Below are 14,900 nucleotides of genomic sequence, written 5' to 3'. Positions count from 1 at the left end.
CGACATCCTTTTCCAAGATCTACATTGAGAAAGTCTAGAGAAACTGGTGGTTACAATAATTTCCAAGTAAAAAGGGGACCCGGAATGAGTAGCTGACTCATCGTAATCGTAATCATTTCGTTTTCCAACAATAACAACGACTCCTTGAGGAATTATCTCCTTAATTTCAAGAGATGTATTGTTGATTCAATTTTGGTAATCGGTTTAATTTGTAAAAGGAGGTTGAGCACCTGGAATGCTTATATTCAATACAGAATAATCCATTTCTCATTCTCAATTCCATTCATTTACAATTCAATACATCATTGAAATCAATACGTACAATAACCAGTAAAACTGTTACAAGTGGTATATTCAGCTTTTTATCAAACATCTTCTTTGTTCCATAATATGATGACTATTATTAAATAATTATTAGCAGGAATATCACAAAATTGCCTAATTGCCTCTTTTTGTTCTTGTATTTACGATTGTATAGTTGTTTTTGTTTTGTTTTTTATTTTTTATTTTTTCATGTTGCTAATTATTAATTCTTCTTATTTGGCGTTCCATTTCTCACTTACATCCTGTATTTTTGACTGTGAAGTTAAAACATAAGAAGGAGGATAAAACAATACGATCGATAATCTAAAACAATCAATTGACATCGATACATATGTACTCCAGAAAACATTGTATTAAAAGAGTGTTGTAACCAAAACCAAAAGTATGTTCTGTAGCAACTTATGTACAGTGGCAACAGAACAATTGAGGCATCTAACGCTGTCTATAATGAATTATCACTTCAAAAGAACTAAATGCACCGTTTGTTGGTTGTTATACATGGCTAATTATTTTGGAGTGATAACGATTACCCTTTTTCCTATGTTGTTACACCACAAATGCACCATTTGTTGGTTGTTAGATGTGACAAGTTGATCTTACTCTTTTGAATTCCAGTTACAAATCCATTTTTCATGATATACATCAGAAAATGTAATACCAAATTACATGGCTAAAGACCCAAAGATTCAATACACAATCGAATAATGTTATGGACCATATATGATGCTTATAACCATATTTTTAAATGTTGCCGACCATTCATAACTAAAACTGTTACACCATTTAGAGAACAAATTGGTGGCTTGTTGTTAACCATGTTTGAATCGATGTACCACTCACATTAAGAAAGCAAGTTGTTAGATAAAGTAGAACTGCAATTTTACTGCTGAGCATTGCGACAACATCATGAGCTTTCCCATGAAAAATGTTGCCGACCATATTGTTACATTTTCCACGGTCTAAAAACCGCGTTGTTTCGACTCTCCAGTCAAGTCAAGTCAAGTCAAGTCTAGCTGACATTTATTGCATCTGTCCCAAAATGATTTATTTCCTCAACAATTGTTATCATATTTATTCATATTTTAAAAGTGATAAGCTGATAGGAATATAGGATTAAATCTGAATCATTTAATATGAAAATAATATTTGAAATTTTAAGAAATATACTCAGCAGAATACCTTAAGAATTTATAGGCAATGTGGGTCCTCCATATAATATGTAACATATTGAGTATACATCGTATTACTTAAAAAAAAATATATCACAGGTGTACATGATTTTTTTAGACTTTCATTAAAATCATGAAGCTTCAAAACTTCAGTGTATGTTGCTTCGGACCTATAGCTCGACCGATTTGACTAGTTGATGTTTAAGATTTTAAGACTGACTTGTTTATAAAGATAGTTATTTGACACTGAGAGTTGGAAGAGATCCATTTCAATGAAAATTTGCACGTCAAACACGCCGGAGAGAATTTAGACAAGGCTTTCTTCTTCTTTCGAGCTTCACTCTTTTTCCAACTAATCGACAAACACTACTACTCTACCCTCACAAATTACTAATTAATTACTAATTGTTACAATGTCTTAACTATGCATAAAATTAGCTAATACAAAAAACATAAAATTCAGAGTCTAAAAACCGCACGTGTTGTTTGGACTAGATCTCCATTCCAAATAATTTTTCATGAGTCAAAAAGATGATCATGCCAATAATCTTTAATCAGTACCTTTAAACACAGCTTGCTTTACGTGAAACACGCCAGAGAGAATTTAGAGGAGGCTTTTTTCTTTCTCTTTTGGGGTCAATTTTGGTGTCCTGTTATCGGCTTATTTTTATACGGTTCTTTTCTATGCGGTGGATTGAACAAGTTCCGGTTGCATCTACCCAAGTATTTCTTTTCTATTATCCGCTGAAGCTTTTGATCTTTGATGTGAATTTTACTGCCTGTCAATAAAATTTAAAATGGAATCGCCTGTTTTGTCTCTGTTTTTTTTTTTTTTAACATATATTATCCCCTGTTGCTAAACAATTAACCCCTCTCATTTTGCACTCTATTTCTCACTTTCATCCTAAGAAAAAATGGATAATTACTGGCTTTGCATAGGTCCCGTAAGAGTACCAAAAACAAGTGGGAAGAAAAAACTTGACAAGGTTTCAACTTAGAAAATAAGTCTAAGTTGAAACCTTAAATATTATATTTGTTTACTTTAATTAAATATTATATTTTATTGATCAATGAAACCAACTTTTGGCCATTTGCATTAAAAATCTACTTTAATTGAAAGAAAGACAAAAAAAAGAAAAAAGAAAAAAAGAAAATGTAGTATGAAAGAGAGAGAATATTTAAAAATAAATAATTTTCACTTTCGAACCGTTTATATTTAGAGGGCAATATTATCAACTAGAGTTAAATTTGTTAAATGACATTTTTTTGTTTTTATGAATTTTTTAAATTTGAAGAATGATCTAAAAGTAGCTTGAATTAATTAAGTGCTTGGCACAATCCAAGTAGAAGTGGGATTGCACTGGCCGACCCAACTCTCTCCTTGTTGAACTGCAAAGCAAGGCAGAATAAAAGCAAAAGGGAAGCAATAATGAGGCAGCAGCACAATCCAAGTATATATATGTGGTGTTCTTGGATCCTGTTTCGGGTTTAGAGTTCGACCCGGCTGCAATTTCTCACGAGCTTTCCTATAAAAAATGCGGACCATATTGCTTCTTTTTTACTTCCACGTTTGAATTTTCAAGACATTCTGAATAACACAACACATTCTAAATATCAAATAGCAATTAAACTTACTTTTATTAATCATACTTTGTAAATCACAAGGTAGGTGAGTCAAACAATTAAACAAAGAACAAATTAAAAGTTCACAATTCAATTTAAAAATTACATAAAACTAAATACAATCCTTCCATTCCTTCTATTGGATCCCTTCAACCCTTCAATAACCAAATAAATAAAACATAAGCATAGTGATCAGTACAAAAAAAAAAAAAACCCACAAACAACTAAATATCAATTAAAAATAAAGTAAAATGCAAAAAATTATCGAAAACTAAAGAAAAAATATAATTCGACAAAGTCCATTTGTTGAGCCTTAATCCGCGCCATATGTGAAAGAATTTGACATAATTTCTACCACAATAAATTTTGTAAAGAATTAGTAAAATCAAAACAATCAAATAATTTATACAATTAACAAAATATCAAATTTATTTTGCTACCATTACCTGAATCAAGCTTGTAGCTTTCTTCATCTTCAATATTACACAAGTAGATCTCATTAGCACTAATGGGATCATATCTCAACCAATTTTAAGAGCTTTATTGTTTCTGGAGCCAAAGAACTTTGAAAATGATTTATCACGTGACCTCCGGTGCTCTAACAAATATTATGAAATGATTTTGTTGTGTATACACTTGTGAAATCATTTCATAAGATTTGTTAGAGCAGTTTTCGAATTGGTAGAAGTACGCGCTTCTCTCGATCATTACAAAACAAAAGCAATTAAAAAAGTTAAAGAAATTTTAAAATTTTTTTACCAAATATACCACATTTTTGTTTGTCATAATTTTTTGGGTACTAAAAGTATATTTTAAGCTCATTAACGCAAATAACATAATTGAGATTGCGTTGAAAAATATAACTTTTAAAGCCAAAAGAGCTTTTTAGAAAAAAATTTTATTTTTAAGCTTTTTCCAAAAATTTGTTTTGGTCTTTTTTAGAGGGAAAAAAAAAGGGGTCAAATAACTACTTTTGAAATTTTTGTAGCAAATAGTCTATTTTTTTGTTTGGCACACCACTTTAGATATTAAAAGTATTTTCTTCAATGGGTAGTTCAATCAGCTGTGGACCACGCTTCATGAAGTGGAGATCACTAGTTCGAATCCCCCTATTACTTCCTTTGTGTGGACATGTTGATAAAAAAAAAAAAAAAAACAGATACCAAAAGTATTTTTAAAACTCTATAATGCCTAATCTCATGAGTAATATTACAAGTCTCATTTGTCTCCTTCCAAAAATCATATAGCTTTTAAAATTAGTATTAAATTAAAATTTAGTAATAATTTATCATAAATTTATTAATAATTTTAAAAAACACGTTAATTTTAAAAATATAAAAATATCGTAAGGAAGACTTCAGCATTTCACAAATTCAATGGTCAACTCGCCTTATCATAGCCATCACGTCAAATTCTTACAGGTTTCCCATTAGAAACAAGTCATGGTAGTGGGTGGGATTTCTTATCATATATATATGCAAGACCATAAATGCAAAGCCAATATTCGACGTGGCAAATTGATTTTCACACACACACCTCTCCACACATTAACTTTTGCAACCACTTTGCCTAAAACTGATACACAGATATGTGATTCACGAGCCTAGTAATAAATCTTTCTTTTCTTCATATTAAATCATGATTCTTTAAAATTCTTAGGATATTAAGAATTCAACATTTATTTAATTTCCTCGATCAACAATCGTTATCATATTTATTCATATTTTAAAAGTGAAAAGCTGATATGATCGAATCTAAATCATTTAATATAAAAATAATATTTGAAACTTGAAGAAAAATTCTCAGTAGAATACCTTAAGAATTTATAGGCAATGTTGATCATCCATATAATATGTAACATATTGAGTATACATCGTATCGTACGAGTGAAAAAAGATTAAGTTGCACTTTTTAAAAAAATGACACAATTAAGTATACAGTACACATGATTTTTTTTCTTCTTCTTTTTATCTTTTGAGGTAAAAATTTTAGACTTTCATTAAAATCACGAAGAAATTAACAAATTGATTTATATTATATGCAGTTTGAATACATATTAATTTAATAGATTGAATTGGAAAAAAAAAAAAATCATCAAACTTAATTTGAAAGAAAATTAACTTTGTACTTTTATTTTTTATTTTATGAACTAATAATATGATAAAAGCCTTCCACCTAAATCCTTCAGTATACCATTCATTTCTCGTAGGATATATAAACCTAATTACGACCCTTCCCTCCCCTTATTAAAAAAATATATATGAATGGCCTAGATCTGGTCATCAAAGGTATTTCATTTTTTTTATTGATTATTGATTGGTGGCCCGGTGGGTCACATTTTCATTTTCTAGTAATTGTAAGGGTCTTTATAAACAAAGCCCAAGAGATGTATTGATCATTCAATTTTGGTAATCGGTTAATTTGTAAAAGGAGGTTGAGCACCTGCTGGAATGCTTATATTATTCAATATAGAACAATCCATTTCTCATTCTCAATTTCATTCATTTACAATTAAAAGAGTGTTGTAATCAAAACTCGCCTAGAATCAATGTGTGACTAACACTTCTTAGTGCCTCTTATAATCTATTCACTTAAAATGGGCAATCCATGTTCCTAATGTAGGATTTGTTGGAGTGTCACAATCTCCTTTATTCAAATTTCTGACATTCTCATTAAGCTCATGTCATGAGTGCCTCAGCGCCATATGGTGTTACTATGTTGTTCTCATACCATTTGTAACGACTAAAAAAAAGCGCTATCTATATATATATTATTACTCCAAAAGAACTAAATGCGTCATTTGTTGATTATTAGATGTGGCTAATCATTTTAGAGTGGTAACTATTAACGTTTTTTTTGTGTTGTTATACTACAAATGCACCTTTTGTTGGTAGTTAGATGTGACAAGTTGATCTTATTATTTTGAATTCCAGTTACAAATCCATTTTTCATGATACACATCAGAAATTGTAATACCAAATTACATGGCTAAAGACCCAAAGATTCAATACACAATTGAATAATGTTATGGACCATATATGATGCTTATGACCATATTTTTAAATGTTACCGACCATTCATAACTAAAACTATTGCACCAATTAGAGAACAAACTAGTGGCTTGTTGTTAACTATATTTGACATCGCTGTATCACTCACATTCAAGAAAGCAAGTTGTTAGAGACAAGATAGAACTACAATTAATTTTATTGCTAAGCATTGCGACAATATCACGAGCTTTCCTATGAAAAATGCCGACCGTATTGTTACATTTTCCACAGTCTAAAAACCGCGTTGTTTCGACTCTCTAGTCAAGTCAACTCAAGTCAAGTCCAGCTGACATTTATTACATCTGTCCCAAATGGAGGAGGTTAATTGACTAGGATATTGCTGCTTCAAAACTTCAGTGTATCTTGCTTCAGACCTATAGGCCATGTGACACTTACAGCCGGTTAGTTTGACGGAAAGCAGACCATGTACATGACCCGCAAAATCCCATCAGAGTATATCAAATAGGATGTTCTTAAAATCTGTTTAGAATTAAGTTAAGGATTTTAAAAAGTATTTTTAGTACGTAATATATTGATTTTTTTATTAAAATTCTTAAAAAATACTTCTAGCTTTTTTCTATAAAATTAAAAAAAAAAATTAAAAAAATTAAAAAGTAAAAAAAAATAAAAAAACTCAGAACGCACTTATAGAAAAACTTAATTTGGGATTGTCTTTGCAAATAGAGTTTTAAAAGACAAAAAGAGTTTTTAGGGGAAAAAAAGGCTTTATTTTTAGGCTTTTTTTAAAAGTGTTTTTTGTCATTTTTAGAGTAAAAAAGTCAAATAAATACTTTTAAAATTTTTTTACTAAATAGACCAGCTTTTTGTTTAGCACAACTTTTTAAGTACTAAAAAACATTTTTAAGCTCCCTTAGAGCATGTTTGAATTACGTTGAGAAAAAGAGATTTTAATGTCAAAAAGAGCTTTTTAGAAAGAACTTTTCCCAAGCATTTTGACACTTTTTAGAGTAAAAAAAATCATAGAAATACTTTTGAAATTTCTTTTTTCCTAAATATATCTGTTTTTAGGTACTTTTTAAACTTCCTAACATAAAGAGCGTATTTGAGATTACGTTGAGAAATAGAGCTTTTAAAGCTAAAAAAAAGTTTTTTTTTTTTTTTTTTTTTTTGAAAAAAAGCTTCATTTTTTAACTTTTCCCAAAAATTCATTTTGGTATTTTTTTAGAGGAAAAAAAAAACTCAAAGCAGTTGTTTTGAATTTTTTTAACCAAACATACCAATTTTTTGTTTGGTACACCATTTTATATACTAAAAACACTTTTTAAACACTTTAACGCAATTTCAAACAGACTTTAATCGAATAATGCTAGAAGTTACTTTTGTGTCTTTCTTGTGTGACTCTAAAAATGAAGCAACTTTTAAAATTACCATTGAGCTTGTAATTAATTGATTACTATTAAATTTTGATCAAAATGATGATTTTAAAAGCTATCTCATTTTTTTAGGGATACAAAAATGTCACAATATGAACTTTTAACATTACTAGACTCTAGTCTCGTAAGTAATATTACAAGTCCTCATTGTGTTTCTTAAAACATAATATGACTTTTCAAGTCAATTTAAAGAGACAAAAATAATATAACAACTACGATCGTAGCATTACTCTAGTCTCCTAATGTAAACAAGTCAACTTGACTTACGGTAAGTAGGTGGGATTCTTATCAAGACAATAAATGCAAAGCCAATATTCGACGTGGCAAATTGATTTTCACACACATACCTCTCCACACATTAACTTTTGCAATTACTTTTGCCTAAACTGGTACACAGATATGTGATTCACAAGCCTAGTAATAAATCAGTCTTTTCTTTGTATTAAATGAGGATTCTTCGCAATAAAAGTAAAAGCTTCATTTTCTATTCAAAGACAACGTTTTCCAAGGTCTACATTGAGAAAGTTTGAGAGAAATTTGTCGTTACAATCATTTCCAAGTAAGGAGACCTGGGTCTTCGAGGGTAGGGTAGGAGTAGGAATCGATTCAGTCAGTGTTGGTATGAGTATCTTCTATTCAGAGGACAACGTTTTCTAAGGTTTACGTTTGAGAAAGTGCGAGAGAAACTTGTCAATATAATTATTTTTATGTATGGAGACTTAAGTCTTTAAGAAGTAAGTCAATGAATGAGAATCGATGCCTAATAAAGTAAAAGTTATTAATTCAAATTATTCTCATTTTTTTCCTTTATTTTTACGAATATGCCAAAAAATAAAAAATAAATAAGGGCACCTTAAATGGGCAGCGGACTCATCGTAATGGTAATCCTTTCGTTTTCCAACAATAACAACCCTACTTGTATTTGCTTGTGTAATGGATATATTAAGTTAGTGGGTTTTTCGCCCTAGGGTTGTAATGGGTTTATCCATATCATAATTGGTAGGATCCATGGGTTTTGTTAGTCGCCGTCGGTTAGTGAGCCCAGGTGAATGGTCTTTATAAACAAAGCCCAAGAGATGTATTGTTGATTCAATTTTGGTAATCGGTTTTCTTTGTTGAAGGAGGTTGAGGTTGATTAACTGGAATGCGTATATTATTCAATACAGAACAATCATTCGTTCTGTATTGAAATCAATACAATAACCAGTAAAACTGTTACTAGTGGTATATTAAGCTTTTTATCAAACATTTCTCTGTTTCACAATATGATGATGTCAAAATTTAATATTTTTATTAAATAATTATAATTAGCTGGAATATCACAAAATCGCCTAAATGCCTCTTTTTTGTTCTTGTATTTACGATTGTATAGTTGTTTTTTTTTTTTTTTTTTTCTTTTTCTTCATGTTGCTAATTATTAATTCTTCTCATTTGGCGTTCCATTTCTCACTTACATCCTGTATTTTTGACTAGGAAGTTAAAACGTGAGAAGGAAGATAAAACAATACGATTATACAAGAATCTAAACAATCAATTGCCATCTATACATGTACTCTAGAAACGCATGCAATATTGGAACATCTTTCTAAGAAAACATTGTATCAAAAGAGTGTTGTAATCAAAACCAAAAGTATGTTCAGTAGGAACTTATGTCCAATGGCAGCAGAACAATTGAGGCATCTAACGCTGTCTATGTATGCATTATCACTCTAAAAGAACTGAATGCACCGTTTGTTGGTTGTTAGACGTGGCTACTAATTTTGAAGTGACAACTATTAGCGTTTTTCCTGTGCCGTTACACCACAGATGCACAATTTGTTGGTCGTTAGATGTGACAAGTTGATCTTATTATTTTGAATTCTAGTTACAAATCCATTTTTCATGATACACATCAGAAACTGTAATACCAGATTAATTATATGGCTAAATACCTAAAGATTCAATACACAATTGAATAATGTTATGGACCATAGTATGATGCTTATGGCCAAATTTTTAAATGTTACCGACCATTCAAAACTAAAACTGTTGCATCATTCAAAGAACAAATTTGTGGCTTGATGTTAACAAGGTTTGCCTTCGCCGTGCCACTCACATTCAAGAAAGCAGGTTGTTGAGGATAAGGTAGAGCTACAGCTTCATTGCTAAGCATTGCGACAACATCAGACATGGAAGGTCTATTTGCTGCTATTTCTTGAACACAGAGGAGAGCTATGTTAACATATCTCAATACCATTTGCATCGAAGATATATCATCAAGTAGTGGATCCACCAAAGTCTGATCCCCTATCACTTGTCCATAATTTCCATGCCTTAAAATTTCAAAAAAAAAAAAAAAAAAAAGAAAAAAAAAAAGGAGGAAAAAAATTAGAGAATATTAGAATGATGGTAAATGATTAAATATATAATTTTCTATTAGCTTAAGCTTTTAAAATCAATAGTACGTTTTATACTCTACTTAGCTTTCTAAAATTTCAAGAATAGATGACTAATTTTTTTTATTTTTTTAATAAACGATGAATGCACATTTGTTCAACAACTCCTAGCGATGAATCAAAGTAAATAAGTGTTTTCAATTCTACAACAAAAGATGTAGATAAAATACTCACATATCCAATAAGATGGAGACAATCACTTTGATAAAAGCTAGTATTCTTCTTGCCACTTACAATCTCTAACAATATGACTCCAAAACTAAAGACATCAGATTTAATTGAAAAGAGGCCTTCCACAGAATATTCAGGGGACATATAACCACTGTGCACCATAATCAAGTTAAAATATTAGTAATTGCATGTTTTACATGAATGTCTACACACATGTATACTATTATGTTAATATTTATAATTATGAAGTTCCCTTTATATTACTTACTAAGTGCCAACAACCCTACTTGTATTTGCCTGTGACTCATTTCTTCCAAATATTCTTGCCATTCCGAAATCTGATATTTTGGGATTCATATCGATGTCCAACAAGATATTGCTAGACTTCAAGTCCCTATGAATAATCTTTAACCTGGAATATTGATGAAGATAAAGAAGTCCTTGAGCAATTCCTTCAATGACTCCAACACGAGTCCTCCAATCTAACATCTTGCGCTTCTCTTGATCTGCTTTACATATATGAATCAATTAGTGAGTCACAGGCAAAAGACCATTAAAAAAAAAAAAAAAAAAACATATATATATCAAAATGTGAGATATTACAAACCAAAAAGGAAGAAATCCAGGCTTTTATTGGGCATATACTCATAAACTAGTATCTTTTCATCTCGTTCAATGCAACAGCCCAAAAGACTAACAAGATTCTTGTGTTGGAGCTTGGCTATGAGCATTGCCTCATTTTTTAGCTCCTCCCAACCTTGCCTAGATCTTTTTGAAAGCCTTTTTACAGCTACCTCATCCCCTTTTAGTAATGTTCCTTGAAATTATTTTTTGTTGTGAAAAATATAGAAAATAATAAAATAGTAAGTTAAATTCATAAGAAATCCATTACCAATGATAAAGTCTAAAACTTTTTTAACTCTAAAACAAACAGCCCACTTTGAGAAACAATAATTGGATGCAAAACAATTTGTTGTTATAGATTGACACCCTATGAGTCTTTTTGTGAGACTATAATATAACATGTTACATCAGTCAATTCAAAAGCTTAAGTATATGAGTTTGGATACAAATATGGTATATTAAGCACTCAATTTTGTGATCTCCTTCCAAAGTGGGCTTAATCGTTTTACACTTACATGTGTATACTCAACATCAACTACAGACATATATCAAGTATCCAATTACATGTTAAAACTAACACATACTAAGCAAAATTTTAACTTCCAAATCTAACACAATAAATGTTTTTCTTGTTAAAGTAATCATTAAGTGATTAACTTTACATCTTCCTATGATCAGCTTAAGCTCTTGGGACAAGTGATAATTTAACATGGTATCAAAGTCAAAGGTCCTATGAACGAACCTTGATTCCGTCAAATTACTCTCCATTTAAATTAAATATTATACGTGTTGGACCTTGACTCCTTCAAATCACCCATCATTTAAATTAAATATTCCAAGGGGCGTGTTAAAGTAATGATTAAGTGATTAAATTTATCTTTTCCTATCAGCTTAAGCTAGCAACTAAAGTGGAGGAGGACTTGCAAAGTGCAAACCTTTTGCTTACATTCCATATCCAAAGCATTGTGTTTAGCGACATTGAACCATACCTTGTAAATAGGTCCAAAACCACCCTCTCCGAGCTTATTTGCAACTGAGAAATTATCAGTTGCAGTAGAAACACTTGCAAAACTGAATAATGGCATTTGGACTTCTCTTTTCCTACTATCTCCATGCTCTGAATTATTAGCCTTCTGGGTCATGCCCAAATCTAACAATAACAAATCCTCCTCTGAATAGCGAACAACACATGTTTGAGGATATAAATTTAGATTGTTAAAATAAAGTTGTGCTAAATCACAACTTAACCAAAAAGCTTAAGTGGATAAGAGATAGTGAATTTAATAATTTAATTAATACTTTAACATATTATTTACTCACCCTTCTTCTTTATGAGTTTTCTCCTCACATAATGAACAAAAAGGCCAAAGGTAACAGCCACCGAAATAGATGTAGTAGGCACGAGAATTTTCCATAATTGTTTATTTCCTGTGACCTTTAAATTCTTCTGAAGTCCTGGATCTGTTACAATTGCATTTGATGAGTTCGTATTTGCAAAAGGAAACCAGAGAAATAAATAATATAGGCGTTGTTCTTTGCATTACGAATTGATATACAAATTGATATGCAAATTGATAGATGGCAAAGGTAGTCAAAAAAAAAAAAAAAAAAAAACGCAGAACTCTGTTTTTCGATTTTTCTAACCTTTGGTAAAGTCGGGAGGAGCAAGTTTGAGATAGAACTCTGTTTGATATAAATTATCTGATGAGAAATGTTTCAGATTTAAAAGAGGGACATCCCATACCAGGCAGCGATGCTCTTGATCATAAGCATAACCACTACAAGAGCAGTTGTTGAAACAAGCTGATTCACATTCTGAAGGATTGCCAACCTGCATCGCAGTGGATGCATGGGCAAATAAACTTCAGGAATTCGAAGAAACCAATCTTTTTGAACATTAATATCATGGGTGCACTGCAAATCAGTTTTTCTCTCACATCCAGCAAGCGTAGTTCCTTTTTTGAATCCTGGCAAACACTCACATCTTGAATATGCATCTGAAGTCTCATTGCATATGCTGAAATCGCCGCAGACAGGATAAGTTGCACACGTCGATAAGTTATACGAGTCCCAATATTTGTCACCTTCCATCCATTTCCTCAGCACAAGATTCCCAGACATATCCAACACTATTTTTCTAATTTCATTGGTGTTCTGAGCAGGCCAAGTAATGTAGTCCCCATCAATCACGAGTATACCAGCTAGAACACCACTGAGTGAACTAGTCCAGTATGGTTCCGACCCCTCCATTAAGATCAGTTCTTTACGAGAACCCACATGCAGAGAGAAAAGTCCAGGAGCAGGGTCTGCACGGTTTCCATAACTTACCCATGATGCTAAGACAGGATGGTCATTAGCATATTTAATTTTCATTCCGGGCAAAAGAGTATCAGTAGGATAGTCAAAGCTTTGCCACAAAACATGTGAGGCCCTATTTGTGAGTATAAGATTACCTGTATCTAATAGCCTGGCGTAGGAATCGTTGCCAACTGAAGTGTTAGTCAGCATGTGCAGCAATACGCCATCGGATATTACAAGATTCCCATGCGGGTCCATGGTAAGAACGGTAGAGGCATATGGGAATGGGTGCTCCCTGTTTGCAACCCAAACTATGTTGCGGGAAGAAACATTACAGCGCCATATTATCACGTAATACTTTGTCGAGTTTTCTGTAGGAAAGAAATGAAGTCTGAACCTTCCGGTGGCAGATTCCATATACTCCGAGGTGTTTAGTGATTGGCCTGGTCGGATAGTATCACCGATACTATCCGACCAGAAGGTTGCATTGGTGAAGTGCAAAGCAAGACAGAATAAAAGCGGCAGGGAAGCAATAACAGGGGAAATTGTACGGCTCATATTTTTGTATGATAATTAATGAGGCAGCTAATTATAGCTATGCAATGCAGCACAGGCAAGTATATATGATGTTGTTGGATATCCTGTTTTGGGTTTAGAGTTCGACCAGGCTGCTGCAATTTCACATTAGCTTTCCTATGAAAAACGCGGGGACTTGGAGTTTCCAGTGTAAAAGCCGTGTTGTTTTATTTAGAGTCTCCAGTCAAGCTGACTTTTCAACGACTCTCCACCCTCAAACCATTCATTACTCTTACTCACCTGTTAGGAAATTAATCTTATTTCCCAAGACACGTGAGATGCGAAAAATAAGAAGAATGCGGAATAACTAAGATAGGCAATCACACACGACACAAAGATTTAAGTGGTTCGACTTAACAAGCCTACATCCACTGGCGGAGACGACCCGGAGAAAATTCACTATCAAAAGATGGAGTACAAACATAGTAGAAAGAAAATCACTCAGATCCCAAAGCCCCAATACACCCAAATCTCACTATCACACAAGAGAGATTATTCTTAAAATAGAATACAAAAGACAGATGTACAAACTCTTCTTTTGCTGGAACGGATGGCGGCTAATCTCTACTTTCTTCTCTCACTCTGCAGCACCCTTTTTCTTATAATTACTTGTTTTTGGCTCCTCCAAAAACTACCAAGAAGAAAACACCATTGCTGCCCTTGTACCTCCTTCTCTCAAATTCTCTCTTTTTTCTCCTCCCTTTGGTGCTTCACGTTTTTGGCACACACACATTCACCTTGTGCTTTGTTCCTTATATAGAAGCTTAACTCTCCTTTTACATGTTGGTCTAGGACTTCTACTATAAGTCAAACAAGGAGTCCAATTACACATAGGAGAAGGACTCCAAAACAAACTTGGACAAAAGTCTCCTAAACCCAAAAGGAGTAGAGAACTAGTGGGGCCCACGTGTGATGGGTGGCAAGTCACACCTAACAATCTCCACCTTGACTTGAATCCCATCAAGTCTACCAAAACGTGTCTCCTCCAGATGTCTCCGCCTCAGCCCCCAAGGGCAATTACACTCCACAAGTGTCACTCAAGTCCAAGCGCCTCTTGAACTTGAGTATAGGACTTGATTTAGACATTACACCATGCCTCCCTATCAGCCCCGTCGACCATACAGCTTTCTCCGATGACTCTTTCTTCTTGTAGACCCATCTGCACCCTTTAGCCTTCTTTCCCTTGGGTAATTCTGCCGATTCCCAAGCTTTACCACTCCGTAGTGACTCCACCTC

At 32.5% G+C, this 14,900-nt stretch overlaps 1 pseudogene; it reads right to left on the bottom strand.

Moving 5' to 3' along the window:
- Positions 1-9,562: 9,562 nt before the first annotated feature.
- LOC148586674 (G-type lectin S-receptor-like serine/threonine-protein kinase B120) lies at positions 9,563-13,646 on the bottom strand (annotated as a pseudogene).
- Between the last annotated feature and the right edge of the window lie 1,254 nt (positions 13,647-14,900).

The sequence above is a fragment of the Corylus avellana genome, chromosome 3 (genome assembly GCF_965113065.1).
Source record: "Corylus avellana chromosome 3, dhCorAvel1.hap1.2, whole genome shotgun sequence".
NCBI classification, from domain to species: Eukaryota; Viridiplantae; Streptophyta; class Magnoliopsida; order Fagales; family Betulaceae; genus Corylus; species Corylus avellana.
This window is presented reverse-complemented; position numbering and strand designations above follow the sequence as displayed.